Genomic DNA, 15,486 nt, shown 5'->3' with positions numbered 1-15,486 from the left:
TTTGTGGCCCTCCTTCTTGTCGTTGTCATGGCCTTTGCCACCTTCCGTAGGGGCCCGGCCTTATGGAAGTAGCGCCGAAGCATGACACACTCCTCAAGGGTGTGCTTGACGGGACCCTGATGATAGGGGCACGACTCCTTGAGCATCTTGTCGAACAGGTTGGCCCCTCTAGGAGGCTTCCGAGGGTTCCTGTGCTCGGCAGCGACGACAAGATCTGCGTCGGTGGTGTCACGTTTCGCTTGCGACTTCTTCTTGCCCTTCTTCTTCATGCCGCGCTGAGCGGACGCCTCGAGGACGTCTTCCTGCTAGCGCCCCTGAGACTGCTTGTCCTTCCGGAAGATGGCCTCGACCGCCTCCTAACCAGAGGCGAACTTGGTGGCGATGTCCATTAGCTCGCTCGCCCTGGTGGGAGTCTTGCGACCCAGCTTGCTCACCAGGTCGCGGCAAGTGGTGCCGACGAGGAACACGCCGATGACATCTGAGTCGGTGATGTTGGGCAGCTCGGTGCGCTGCTTCGAAAATCGCCGGATGTAGTCCCGCAGGGATTCTCCCGGCTGCTGGCGGTAGCTTCGGAGATCCCAGGAGTTCCCAGGGCGCACGTATGTGCCCTGGAAGTTGCCGACGAAGGCTTTGACCAGGTCGTCCCAGTTGGAGATCTGCGCATGTAACACCCCGGGATCCACAAACACCCCGAAATGCTACTAAACTACACAACTAACATTCATATATAAAATTTCGACAGCATCTCCTTTGAAAATTTGCATAAACGTGGAAGCAACAAAGTATAAACAGATATCATAATAAGAAAACATACTAGACATTAATAATCTGCTAGCAATGGGAAGATAACCATAACGTCATGAACTGAATTAACTAGTGTGCATGACTAGTTAAAAACAAACATCCTTTGACAAGAAGTTTCTAATTAAATCATGGTTGTGCCTGGGTAGCGTTATTATGAGAGTGAAGGTGGACGTGCTGCTACTCCCCTCATTCCCAACATGAATCAAGTACCTGCATTGAGTAATGCAAGAGTGAGATGAAACATCTCAGCAAGTGAATTGTTTCGACGAGATATTTAAACCAAAAAAATTGAACTAATCAACATTTTAAAGGGATCACAATTGAGATCAGAAATACTTGTAGATATAGAACTCAATAGTCCCAAAATAACCAATGCCATCTAATTTCCTCGAACAACCACAATAGGTTGTATAACACTTTCCTGCGTCAACAATACCTGCAAATATCACTTCGATGTATGCATAGTAATGCAATGTGTAAGTCCTGTGCCTTCATACCTCTTAGAGTATAAAACCACACCATCTACAAATACCACTTCAATGAATGCATATGAATGCAATGCATATGTCCTCTGCCTTCATACCTCTAAGGGTATGAAGCCGCATCGTACCCCTTCTCGGGCAACGTACGATGCTAAGTTGTACCGGTACCGTCGGACCATAGGTCACGACAAAACTTCAGATGCAAGTGAATCATGCAATGTATATGGCATGCTGCATTTATCAATATACTTCACTTCCTTCACATACAATACAACCTCAAATAATACTTCATTTACCTTCAGATACAATACCAACCTCAAATAATACTTCATTTACCTTAGGGGTGTGAATTAATCTTACGAGTCATACTCGAATCATTATCATCATCAATATATGATTGAGCATCAGCATAATGCAAGCAAGTAAAGCATCACCATAGAGTCCAATTATGAAAGAATCCAATACTTCTGAATATTAGAGTGTAGGCAATAGAAATAACAGGTCAGAACGGAAGCAACCGCTGCTACATTCACTTGCCTTCATCGAAGAAGAAGAAATATACTATGCATGATCTGGAGTGTAGCCACCTGCTAGCGGGCATAAAACTTAGTACAAATATTTCACAAACATTTGACAACAATCAACAAATCGCTCCTACACTTGAAACCAAGACCTGGTGGAAAGACTCCCACCCTGAACCACATGACATACAGCAGCAGCGCTGTTTGTTAATTTTGTATCTTTAAAATTATAACAGTTGTGATAGCAAACAAATAATCTAGGAGTATCTACACAAAATACTCTACAACTTCGTTATTCAATGGATAATTAAATTCTGCCATCTATAAGTTCTAAAACATCTGACAAGATAACTGACTTAATCTGTTTTAGACAGCAGCATAGTTAACTTCAAAATTCGATATCTCCCAAACTACTGAATCAAAAATTATGAAATTCTGCTGGAAGTAAGAACTTTTATCCCTCTACAAAAGTCTCCATAGTTGGAAGAGTCAATTCGGCCATTTACTAGATGAAACCCACCAGTGAACAGACCTGCTCATTTTTGTCAGGCAAACAGGAACAGCCACAGTAAAACAATCATAACTAGAGTTTCACAAATCATATGAATGCACTCTTTAACAATCTGGAAAGCTTATGAAATTATCTACAACTTCTTTTACCAACCCACAGTTTAATTCTGTTGATAAAATTGCCTAAATCTTAAGAGAACAGATTCTGCACAGAATTATGAGACTGAAAAACTGCTATAGTAAAACTGCAATAACTTTCTGGTCGGATGTCCGATTGAGGTGTTCTTCGCGGCCACGGAAAGATCTACAAATTATCTACGACTCATACATAGACTTTTCTTTTTTTTGAGGCCACTAAGACCACGGAAAACTGGAATGAACAGAAACTGTCAAATCTGCCATTCCGCAGAAAACTAAATTCGAGATCAAAACCTAACCCCACATCTAATCCAACCTCTAATCCTTTAATCTCCATGATCCACAACCTCCAAAAGCACATAATTACAGGGAGGAACAAGGATTTCATCCATACCTAGGGTTTTCCCCAAGTAAATCTTCAAGAGATGGAGAAGAACATCTCCTTGATCCTCTCTTCCTCTTCAATTCAACGTGCTCCTCCTCTTCTCGATCCTTGCTGCGTGGGGGGGGATCTAGAGGGAGGAGGAAGCCATGGAGAGGGTAGGGGGCGGCTGCCAATGGGGAGGAGAGCAAGAGAGGGAGGGGGGGCGGCTGCAACTAATTGGGGAGAAGGAGAGGGGGGGCGGCTAGGGTTGGGAAGGAGAGGGGGGGCTCCCATCCACTGGATCGAGATCAATGGCCCAAACTCGCTCTCCCCTTTGAGCTCCCGACCCCAGCGGAAAAATGCCAAAAGATCTACTGTTTTCTAAGGAATGCCTCCTAAAACTCCAAACCCCAATGCCACAGAACATGAAAGAAAAGAGAGAAAGAAGTTTAACTTCTTTTCAGAAAATTGGGGTATCACACTCTACCCCCCTTAAAAAGAATTCGTCCTCGAATTCGACCACTCCAACAAAACATCCATGGTACCCCATATAGCAGCACCATGCAAAACATGGGTCCATTATTGGTCTTAATTAACACAAGAACTTCTACATCGACTAATTGTCTAAGGAAACTACACCACCTGACATCAAGCATGAACCAACATGTAAGGAAGCTCAAACCAAGTCATAGATGTAATAAACACTACGATTTCACAACATTGAATTTGGATGCAACCATACATCAGCATCAATGTCTTAAAACAACACTCTTTTATGAAGGGATAATACGCACTAAGCACAACCTTTACCAACTTTAACAATTCATTTTAATTCAATGGTGAAACATCCACACCAGATGAATGTATAAGAAGATCAAACTCCTCACCTCATAGCACCACGAAACAAGTAGTTCTGTTGAAACAAAAACTCCTAATCTTCCTAAACATTGCTCTTGCCATAATGAAAAGATAATCATGTAATCTAACATACTTTGCACCCCACCAAAAGGGAGAAAATCTATAGAACTAATGGAGCAATAAAGCCGAAAGAAGCCAATAACATCTTGTGCGGCATAGTTCATCGAAGAAATGCCAAAAACTCTACATAGAGCACTGACAGCCCAACAACAACACAATACTTGCTTAACCCATGTCACTATACTTCATTCAACATCTCAACTAAGAAAAATATCCAACTAGTAAGGTTAACCTACACATAATATAAGTCTTCATCTACTGTAGTTCAGAAACTTATATTTCATTCTATCATATGATGCACTCAAAGTACCAGACCTAAAGGGTCAATACTAACCCCGTAATCCTTCATACATTTGGCAAACATCTCAAGCTGATGTAAAAACCACATCATTTAGGAATAGGTGACTAACCACACACAACCAACTCTAGGCTAGGCAATGACTTCATTCAAACCAATAGATAAGTGGTCCAACAAAGGCTCCACAAACATGCATCGGGGAGAGAACCATCAGATCCTCAAAGTATTAATACATAATCAATGGATCAAGAAAATCAAAGATTTTATTCTACAATTAGCATGACTAACATGCAACCACTTTAAACCACATCTAGGCTTTGTGGCTACTAAAGCACATGATAGAAGAGAGACATGTAAGCCATTCTGGCTATGTAAATACTTCCCCCAAAATCCATATAAAAGTACCAATATTCATTTCTTTCAGAACTGGTTTCTCGACATAAACAATCATTCTTTGCAAAGATAGTTGGAGCTATCCACCCACCGCCCAACAACTTAAATTCAAATTAATGGTTACCTTGTACCCCAAAACACGCAATTCACACTCCTCTTATAATAAACATCCTCAATCAAGCATATATAACAATATTATTGTAATAAAACTTAACCATGAAAAACATGTTGAAAACAACATAGGCATACATGTATATCACCAGCATAATAGCAACTTCAATCTCACAAAAGACCAGCGATATCAATCGCATTAATAAAACAATATCAAAATTTAGAAATGAATTATATCATGCATTAAGTCATAAACAACTTACCACATCACCGTAAAGGAATAAGGAGGGTAAAATTATTTCATCTGCACTTCAAAGACATTAAGATATATCAAAGATATTTGAACCCATACCCTTCCTAGATGTGCAAGTGTGTCAAATTTATCTTCAAATTGCCAATAATCTAAAGCCTATGCTTTGATACCAACTGTAACACCCCGGGATCCACAAACACCCCGAAATGCTACTAAACTACACAACTAACATTCATATATAAAATTTCGACAGCATCTCCTTTGAAAATTTGCATAAACGTGGAAGCAACAAAGTATAAACAGATATCATAATAAGAAAACATACTAGACATTAATAATCTGCTAGCAATGGGAAGATAACCATAACGTCATGAACTGAATTAACTAGTGTGCATGACTAGTTAAAAACAAACATCCTTTGACAAGAAGTTTCTAATTAAATCATGGTTGTGCCTGGGTAGCGTTATTATGAGAGTGAAGGTGGACGTGCTGCTACTCCCCTCATTCCCAACATGAATCAAGTACCTGCATTGAGTAATGCAAGAGTGAGATGAAACATCTCAGCAAGTGAATTGTTTCGACGAGATATTTAAACCAAAAAAATTGAACTAATCAACATTTTAAAGGGATCACAATTGAGATCAGAAATACTTGTAGATATAGAACTCAATAGTCCCAAAATAACCAATGCCATCTAATTTCCTCGAACAACCATAATAGGTTGTATAACACTTTCCTGCGTCAACAATACCTGCAAATATCACTTCGATGTATGCATAGTAATGCAATGTGTAAGTCCTGTGCCTTCATACCTCTTAGAGTATAAAACCACACCATCTACAAATACCACTTCAATGAATGCATATGAATGCAATGCATATGTCCTCTGCCTTCATACCTCTAAGGGTATGAAGCCGCATCGTACCCCTTCTCGGGCAACGTACGATGCTAAGTTGTACCGGTACCGTCGGACCATAGGTCACGACAAAACTTCAGATGCAAGTGAATCATGCAATGTATATGGCATGCTGCATTTATCAATATACTTCACTTCCTTCACATACAATACAACCTCAAATAATACTTCATTTACCTTCAGATACAATACCAACCTCAAATAATACTTCATTTACCTTAGGGGTGTGAATTAATCTTACGAGTCATACTCGAATCATTATCATCATCAATATATGATTGAGCATCAGCATAATGCAAGCAAGTAAAGCATCACCATAGAGTCCAATTATGAAAGAATCCAATACTTCTGAATATTAGAGTGTAGGCAATAGAAATAACAGGTCAGAACGGAAGCAACCGCTGCTACATTCACTTGCCTTCATCGAAGAAGAAGAAATATACTATGCATGATCTGGAGTGTAGCCACCTGCTAGCGGGCATAAAACTTAGTACAAATATTTCACAAACATTTGACAACAATCAACAAATCGCTCCTACACTTGAAACCAAGACCTGGTGGAAAGACTCCCACCCTGAACCACATGACATACAGCAGCAGCGCTGTTTGTTAATTTTGTATCTTTAAAATTATAACAGTTGTGATAGCAAACAAATAATCTAGGAGTATCTACACAAAATACTCTACAACTTCGTTATTCAATGGATAATTAAATTCTGCCATCTATAAGTTCTAAAACATCTGACAAGATAACTGACTTAATCTGTTTTAGACAGCAGCATAGTTAACTTCAAAATTCGATATCTCCCAAACTACTGAATCAAAAATTATGAAATTCTGCTGGAAGTAAGAACTTTTATCCCTCTACAAAAGTCTCCATAGTTGGAAGAGTCAATTCGGCCATTTACTAGATGAAACCCACCAGTGAACAGACCTGCTCATTTTTGTCAGGCAAACAGGAACAGCCACAGTAAAACAATCATAACTAGAGTTTCACAAATCATATGAATGCACTCTTTAACAATCTGGAAAGCTTATGAAATTATCTACAACTTCTTTTACCAACCCACAGTTTAATTCTGTTGATAAAATTGCCTAAATCTTAAGAGAACAGATTCTGCACAGAATTATGAGACTGAAAAACTGCTATAGTAAAACTGCAATAACTTTCTGGTCGGATGTCCGATTGAGGTGTTCTTCGCGGCCACGGAAAGATCTACAAATTATCTACGACTCATACATAGACTTTTCTTTTTTTTGAGGCCACTAAGACCACGGAAAACTGGAATGAACAGAAACTGTCAAATCTGCCATTCCGCAGAAAACTAAATTCGAGATCAAAACCTAACCCCACATCTAATCCAACCTCTAATCCTTTAATCTCCATGATCCACAACCTCCAAAAGCACATAATTACAGGGAGGAACAAGGATTTCATCCATACCTAGGGTTTTCCCCAAGTAAATCTTCAAGAGATGGAGAAGAACATCTCCTTGATCCTCTCTTCCTCTTCAATTCAACGTGCTCCTCCTCTTCTCGATCCTTGCTGCGTGGGGGGGATCTAGAGGGAGGAGGAAGCCATGGAGAGGGTAGGGGGCGGCTGCCAATGGGGAGGAGAGCAAGAGAGGGAGGGGGCGGCTGCAACTAATTGGGGAGAAGGAGAGGGGGGGCGGCTAGGGTTGGGAAGGAGAGGGGGGGCTCCCATCCACTGGATCGAGATCAATGGCCCAAACTCGCTCTCCCCTTTGAGCTCCCGACCCCAGCGGAAAAATGCCAAAAGATCTACTGTTTTCTAAGGAATGCCTCCTAAAACTCCAAACCCCAATGCCACAGAACATGAAAGAAAAGAGAGAAAGAAGTTTAACTTCTTTTCAGAAAATTGGGGTATCACAGCGCAGGAGGCAGATGGTCCAGCCAGGCCCGGACGGTGTCGGAGAGGAACAGGGGGAGGTTGCGGATGATGAGGATGTCATCGTCCGTTCCACCCAGCTGGCAGGCCAGCCGATAGTCCGCGAGCCACAGTTCCGGCCTTGTTTCTCCCGAGTACTTGGTGATGGTAGTCGGGGTTCGGAACCGGGTCGGGAACGACGTCCGTCGTATGGCCCGGCTGAAAGCTTGTGGACCGAGTGGTTCAGGCGAGGGACTCCGATCCTCCCCGATGTTATAGCGTCCCCCACGCCTGGGGTGGTAGCCTCGACGCACCTTCTCATCGAGGTGGGCTCGACGGTCGCGGCGGTGGTGCTCGTTGCCGAGGCGACCCGGGGCTGCAGACGTTGCGTCTCGCGTGCGCCCGGTGTGGACCGAGGCTTCTCGCATGAATCGGGAAGTCGCGGTGCGATGCTCCGGTGGGTACCCCTGCCTTCAGGAGGCAAAGCTTTCGGCCCGTCGGACCGCGACATCCTCCAGGAGATTCTTGAGCTCTCCCTGGATACGCCGCCCCTCGGTGGTGGATGGTTCCGGCATCGCTCGGAGTAGTATTGCTGCCGCAACCAGGTTCTGGCCGACCCCGCTGGAAGCCGGAGGCAGCCTTGCCCCGGCATCGCTAGTGATGCGATGTTGGACGTCTTGGGGCAGATGACGCGCTTCTCTGGCTGGTGCTCAGCCTGCCCACTCCTGCCCAATGTTCTGCCGGAGCTGCACAAGTTGTCCTACTTCCTCGTCGAGCCTGACCTGCGTCTCGCATATTTGCTCGAGCTGTGCGTCCTGACCCCCTGCAGGGACTGGGACCACAACTAGCTCCCAAAGGATGTCAACGTGAGGCGCAGGCCTAGGGGGATCGCCGTCCTCCGACATACCAAGGTGGTTGCCTTCGTCGAGACCCCCAAGATCGACGTGGAAACATTCACGACTTGGGCCACAATCCTTGTCGTCAAGGCTGTGGCCACCATCGGAGCAATCGGAGAGGCAGTAGTCACATGCGGTCATGAAATCCCGCATGGCACTGGGGTTACCGAGCCCGGAGAAATCCCAACCAGAGTCGGGGTCGTCATCTTCCTCAGAACCCGGGGGCCTGTAGGTCGAGACGGCCGTCAGTCGGTCCCAGGTTGACCACATATGGTACCCCGGAAGGTTAGGATATGCCTTTACGAAAGCGTCCACCGAAGCGGGGTCGCTTGGTGGATCGAAGCTGAATCTAAAAGGCACATGGTGGAAAACGGACGGTAACTCTTGATCGACGGATGTTGACGGAGTCGCGTCGGGGACGGACTGCATCGTGATCTCAGGTACGAGGCTAACGCCCAGCAAGTCCTTCGCGAGCGTGCTGGCATCATCCGTCTGCTTGGGGTTGGCGTGTTGCGGGGAAACGACGCTCGTCTTCGTCTCAGACGCGAGGTCAACGCCCGACGTGTCCCCCGCTGGGGCGCCGGCGTCATCGACTCACTCGACAGCCAACGAGGTGCCGCCTCCTGCTTGGCCATGGTTGCCCCGCCTCCTCCTCCTGCGGCGGGGAAGGTGATGGGACAGGCCTGGATGCTGCTCTTCTGCCATGGGGGGAAGACGTCGTCGATTCCGCCGCCGGCGGGCGGGCTGACGGCCGCCATTGTCGTTGTCGCGCGGCGGATGGAGTACCATGTCGTAGCTACCGTCGAGGGACATGAACTCGAGACTCCCGAAACGGAGCATCGTCCCAGGCTAGAGAAGTTGCTGGAGACTACCCATCTGGAGCTTGACGGGAAGCTGTTCGTCAACACGCAGCAGGCCCCTACCTGGCGCGCCAACTATCGACGTTTCGACCCTGGGGGGTCCCTGGACCGACGAGTAAATTGTCGCTGCGTGTCCCAGCCTAGATGGGTCGGCGCGAGACGGAACACAAGGGAGAAAAAAGGGAACCGCGACTCGTGTTGTCCTGCGCCCAGGGCAGAAGCGCTTGCAGTAGGGGGTTACAAGCGTTCGCGAGGGAGAGAGAGGGAGGGAGCCTGTCCTTCAGCCCGTTCTCCCACGCGGCCACCTTTTCGTACGAGGGCCCTGACCTTCCTTTTATAGACGTAAGGAGAGGGCCCAGGTGTACAATGGGGGGTATAGCAATGTGCTAACGTGTCTAGCAGAGAGGAGCCAGAGCCCTATGTACATGCCGACGTGGCTGTCGGAGAGGTGTTGGTGCCCTCTTCATGTGATGTTGTGACCGTCGGAGGAGTGCTTGAGCCCTGTAGAAGCACAGCTGTCGGGGCTGTCGGGTCCTTGCTGACGTCTCCTTGCTTCCGTAGGGGGCTGAGAACCGCCATCGTCATGGGAGCACGCGGGGCGCCATCATTACCCGTTTACTGGGGCGAGCCAGATGGGACGCCGGTCTTGTTCCCCATAGCCTGAGCTAGCTAGGGGTAGGGTAATGATGTATCCCCCTGTAGCATGGTCGGTTCGAGCCCAAGGTCGAGCGAGGCGGTGACTCCTCCGAGGTCGAGGCTGAGTCCGAGCCCTGGGGTCGGGCGAGGCGGAGACCGTCCTCCGAGGTCGAGGCTGAGTCCGAGCCCTAGGGTCGGGCGAGGCGGAGACCGTCTTCCGAGGTCGAGGCTGAGTCCGAGCCCTGGGGTCGGGCGAGGCGGAGACCGCCTTCCGAGGTCAAGGTTGTGTCCGAGCCCTGGGGTCGGGCGAGGCAGAGCTTCCTATGGCACCTGAGGCCGGACTCGGCTGCTGTCAGCCTCACCCTGGCGGGTGGCACAACAGTCGGAGCAGGGCAGGCGGCGCTGTTTTCGTGTCAGGTCAGTCAGTGGAGGGGCGAAGTGACTGCGGTCACTTCGGCCCTGCCGACTGAGGAACGCGCGTCAGGATAAGGTGTCAGGTGATCCTTGCATTGAATGCTCCTGCGATACGATCGGTTGGCGAAGCGATCTGGCCAAGGTTGCTTCACTGCGAAGCTTGACCGAGCTGGGCCTCAGGCGAGTTGAAGGTGCGCCCGTTGCTTGAGGAGGCCCTCGGGCGAGGCGTGAATCCACCTGGGTCTACTATTCCTGCCTGAGGCTGGGCTCGGGCGAGGCGACATCGTGTCCCTTGAGTGGACGGAGCCTTGACCTGTATTGCGCCCATCAGGCCTTTGCAGCTTGTGCTGATGGTGTTTACCAGCCGAGTTTAGGAGTCTTGGGGGTACCCCTAATTATGGTCCTCGACATCTGTGCACCTGGACTTGCAACAAATGGCACATACCTCTATGTCCGTCCGGAACTATACTCGCTTTGATGTAAATGGATATCGCTTTTGAACCGCGAAATTGGAGAAGAGTCGACCATTGGCAGCCACCACCAATAGTGGTGTGTTGGCAAGTTCATATGTTGACGATGACAAAGTAGTGGACTATTACGGTGTTCTTCAAAACATTGTAGAGTTGATTTTTCGATGGCCCCAAGGAACTTAAAGTCGTGTTTTTTGAGTGCGACTGGTTTGATGCTCATAGTGGGACTCGTGTCGACAAGTATGGTAATGTCGAGGTGAAGCATAGCTCTAGGATTCCGAGCAGTATGAGCGATGTTGTCCTTGTAAATCAGGCAAAACAGGTGTACTACCTACCATATCCTCACCCAAGCCTTAGGGCTTGGTGGGTTGCAATCAAAGTCAACCCACAAGTCGTTGCTCCAGAGAGTGCTGACTACGTGAGTACGAGCAGGGACAACGATGATGCTGTTTTTCAACCAGAAGCGGCGTCGAATCAAGACATAGCTCACCGATTCCATGTGACCAATGGAGAAGGCCTTGAAAATCTCTGTAGCAATTCAAGCGACTTAATTGAAGAACCTAGCTCAAAGCGCAAATGACCTGTCGTCGTTAGAAGATCAGTAAGGATCCAACGAAATTAAGAGCGTATGAATAAACAACAAGCCGAAAAAGCATAATCGGATGCGGATGACTTTTGATTAGTATGTTTCTTTTAGTTAATCAATTAAGCTATGTATTGCAATTTTCACATTATTAATTTTCATATTATTTGTTTCATATACTGTGGTTTGACATTAATTTATCTACAGTTGAACATGTTCAAGCATAGGAGATCGAGGAGGAGTGGGGGCAGCGCGGCCAGCGAGGATAGCTCGGGCAGTGGGCTTTTTCAGGGCACCTCACAGAGCCGACAGAGGCAGCAGCAACTTCTCGACAGTCTAGAAGAAGTGCAGGGTGAGGAGGGTGAGCAGGAGGCTCCTCAGCAAGATGCTCATGTGCAGGGTGAGGAGGGTGAGCAAGAGGCTCATGTGCAGGATGAGGAGGTTAACCCTATGGGGGCAGGCGACGCGGGCGACGCGTCAGATGGTTCTACGTCCTTCAGGTATTATTATGCATATTAGTTTAATTGATATTAGTTTTTAATCATATTAGTTTTTAATAATTTCATCATATTGAATTTACTTGTATACTTAGGTATAAGAAGAGCAATGCGCTTGGTCCGAGACCTGCCGAGAGGAGGCTCATCCGGCCGCATGGAGAATGGTGGGGCTTATTTCTGTTGTGTTAATTTTTTAATGTGAACGTGATTTCACTGGTTTACTTGTTTTATTAATGTTTGTAGGTCATGGGAAGACTTGACTTGGGACGGTACAGGCAGACGTCCTAAGGTGAACGCGGTGTTGGGTAGCCTCTGTCGCTTCTACTACCCTGGCATGGTGGAGCTCAATGGCGAGAGGTTCGCGGCTATGCAGTGGGCCGACTGGGGTCTGAAGGACTATGTCCAGCCAGGAGAGACAGGGGAAAGCAGTAGCGGAGGGGGAACTTCAGAACAAAGATGAATGACTTGTCAGGTGGCTGTGTGGGACGAGTTCTAGGTGAGTTTACTTTCGTATATAAGCAGTTCACTGAATTATTGCTTCTCCTAATCTTACTTTAACTTAACTTCTCTGTTGATATGTAGGAGAGGTTCCAATTGCCAAATGAGATCGAGGAGGATCAGGCTCAGTGGGCACGTGTGAAGAGGCACTTTCGGAAGTGCGCTGATAAGGTCATCAAGGATGCCATGTACAATGCTCGCATCGCGGTCGTCAACTACTAATACAAGAAGATAAAGGGGCAGAACATGAGAAAATCATTAGGGGCCAATGAGATCTACCTCACAGAGGAGCAGTACCTGGAGAGCGTTGTGGATTGGCTTGCGAAGGACATGGAAGCCTGGAGGTGGTTGGCTAAGAGATGGGCATCGCCTGAGTGGATTGCAGAGTCCCAGAAGCACTGTGCCAACCGTGGCACTGAAGGACCGAGGCACAGGTACGGCACCGATGGACACCTTGGTACCACACGCCGCATGGTAAGTATATAAATCAAACTTGTATGTTACATCTATGAAAATTCTATGGTTTAACTCTTCTTTTTCATGCAGGAAACTGAAAGTGGAGTTGCTCCAAGTTTTATGGAGGTTTACGTCCGTGGTCACCATGGCCCTGATCCGGCGAAACCTGATGTGCTATGCAGCGAGGCGGCAAGGGAGAAAATGGTAAACAAGTTTGTATTTACGAATTAAATTGCATGTTTTGTGTCTAACTCCAACTCTAACTTTCTTTGCAGAATGCATATGGGGAGGAAATGACTCAACGCCATGGGCCTGACTTCGACTGGATGCATTCGGACTTAGATGCCTCGGCGTTGTACCACAGTGGTGGGGGTAGAAAGCATGGCAGGTGAGGTGTTTGTGTTTGATTCGACAATTTCATTAACAAGAATGTGTCCACTTAATGGCTCAACTATGTGTATCATGTAGGTTTGCCTTTGGCACCGGCGTTGTGGAGTATAACAGGACAATAGGTCAAGGGAAGGCATCGTCTTCGGCACGGAGTTCTCGCTCCTCCAGGTCTTCTCGAGAGGCTTAGCTAGAGGAGGAGACTCGGGCAGCACAGGAGCAGGCTCGAGCAGCACAGGAGTAGGCTCGAGCAGCATAGGAGCAGGTCGGACAACTGACGAAGTATATGGCTTCTTATTTTCAAGTAATTCATCTATCTCATCACGCGTCATTGAATTCAAAGTATAATGTTGCGATTCTAATGTTTCATCCATTTGCAGGAAATGACTACTCGACTCGGCCCTGATATGAACTTGCCCGCTTTTCGCCCTCCCCAGGTAACAATATCTGAACACTTCAATTCCATAGCAACTCTTTTTTATTATCAAAAATGGCTCGCAGGCACAAGGATGGGGACAGTGGCCAGGACAAGCTCCAGCGTCGCAGCCACTGTGGACCGGTGTTGGGTGGACGCAGGCACCTCCAGGCACTTGGACGGCTCCACCACCCCAAGGATCACAGCCAGTCCCGGGATGGGTGCCACCGGTCTCCCAGCCACCGGCGGGCTCTCAGCCATTTCAAGCGTGGATGGCACCGCCACCGACGGGGTGGGTGCCACCACCTCAGGGGTGGCCAGCACACCACTACCCGTGGATGCATGCACAGCCTCCTCATCACAATGGATCATAGGTGACGTTCCATGTTTTGTTTTATGCAAATAGTGACCAAACATAGCAATGTATAGGTATAGGGATAGCAAAACACAACCTTATTTGAATGATTGATGAATTGCAGGGTTCAGTGTCACATGCTCAGGGATCGGAAGGTGCTGCCAACGTCCAAGACTTCCTCGTCCATGGTTCTGGAGGGAGTGGCCACCTTCCTAGTGGCGGAGGAGGGAGTGGCCAAAACTCCCACAGCCCGTAGGAGTGAGTAGTGAGTTTGTTTATGGATTATGTATGGATTATGTATAGACTTTATTATGGATGTGATTATGCTATTGAAACTATGTATGAACTATGGACTATGTATGGAATATGTTTGAAACAATTATGGTATTGCTTGTGAATGTGGTTTGTGAAATCTGTATATGTGATTGTGTATATGTGTATTTTGTTGTGAATTAAAAGGTGCAGAAAAATCTGTTTTGGGGGGGGGGGGTATCATGAATTTTCGTCGGCCTGTTCGGAGGCCGACGAAAATACATGCAGGCCACCAGCTAATTTCGTGGGCCACCGGGGCCGACGAAAATAAAGCTCCTATTTTCGTCGGCCACCGAGGCCGACGCAAATACCCAGCCGACCACCTATTTTCGTCGGCCTTGGGGAAGCCGACGAAAATAGGTCGTTTTCGTCGGTACCGACGGAAATAGTTGCCCATTTTCGTCGAACATATTTTCGGCGGCTATTTTCATCGGTTTACGCTTATTTTCGTGGGTTTACGCTTACTCTTGTGTTTCCATTGTGATCTTTGTTGTAAGGGCGAGAGACTCCAACTTGTGGAGATTCCTCGCAAACGGGAAAAGAGATAAGGAAGAAAAGTCGTGGTATTCAAGTTGATCATTGGATCACTTGAAAGGGGTTGAGTGCAACCCTCGTCCATTGGGACACCACAACGTGGAAGTAGGCAAGTGTTACTTGGTCGAACCACGAGATAAAATTGTGTGTCTCTTGTGTGCTTTCTATTAGATTATCTGTGTTCACAAGAACTAACTTCAAGCTATTTAGCCGTTCTAACTTTCATAATCAAGTTTTGTGGCTATTAGTGTTGAATTTTACAGGATCACCTATTCACCCCCCCCCCCTCTAGGTGCTCTCAATTGGTATCGGAGCCGTTCTCTTCACGTAAGGGACTAATCGCCCGAAGAGATGGATCCTAAGGGAAAGGGATGGTGGTCAACGACAAGGAAAAGGAGTCCTTCCTCAACGAGACTAGAGACGACAAGCCCACCGACTCTGGCTCAAGTCATAAGAAGAAGGACGTGAAGAAGAAGAGGCACATCAAGAAGATCGTCTACTACGACAGCGATGAATC

At 47.0% G+C, this 15,486-nt stretch overlaps 1 long non-coding RNA gene across 1 annotated transcript; it reads right to left on the bottom strand.

Annotated features, from left to right (window-relative positions):
* Positions 1-1,140: 1,140 nt before the first annotated feature.
* Positions 1,141-7,530, bottom strand: LOC118472996 (uncharacterized). Its single transcript, XR_004851589.1, has 3 exons — positions 7,213-7,530; positions 2,850-6,236; positions 1,141-1,873 (listed from the first exon to the last, which is right to left on the bottom strand). It is a non-coding gene; the product is annotated as an uncharacterized lncRNA (long non-coding RNA).
* Between the last annotated feature and the right edge of the window lie 7,956 nt (positions 7,531-15,486).

The sequence above is a fragment of the Zea mays genome, chromosome 7, assembly GCF_902167145.1.
Source record: "Zea mays cultivar B73 chromosome 7, Zm-B73-REFERENCE-NAM-5.0, whole genome shotgun sequence".
Taxonomy (NCBI): Eukaryota; Viridiplantae; Streptophyta; class Magnoliopsida; order Poales; family Poaceae; genus Zea; species Zea mays.
The sequence above is the reverse complement of the archived record's forward strand: the minus strand, read 5'-3'. Positions and strand labels throughout refer to the sequence as shown.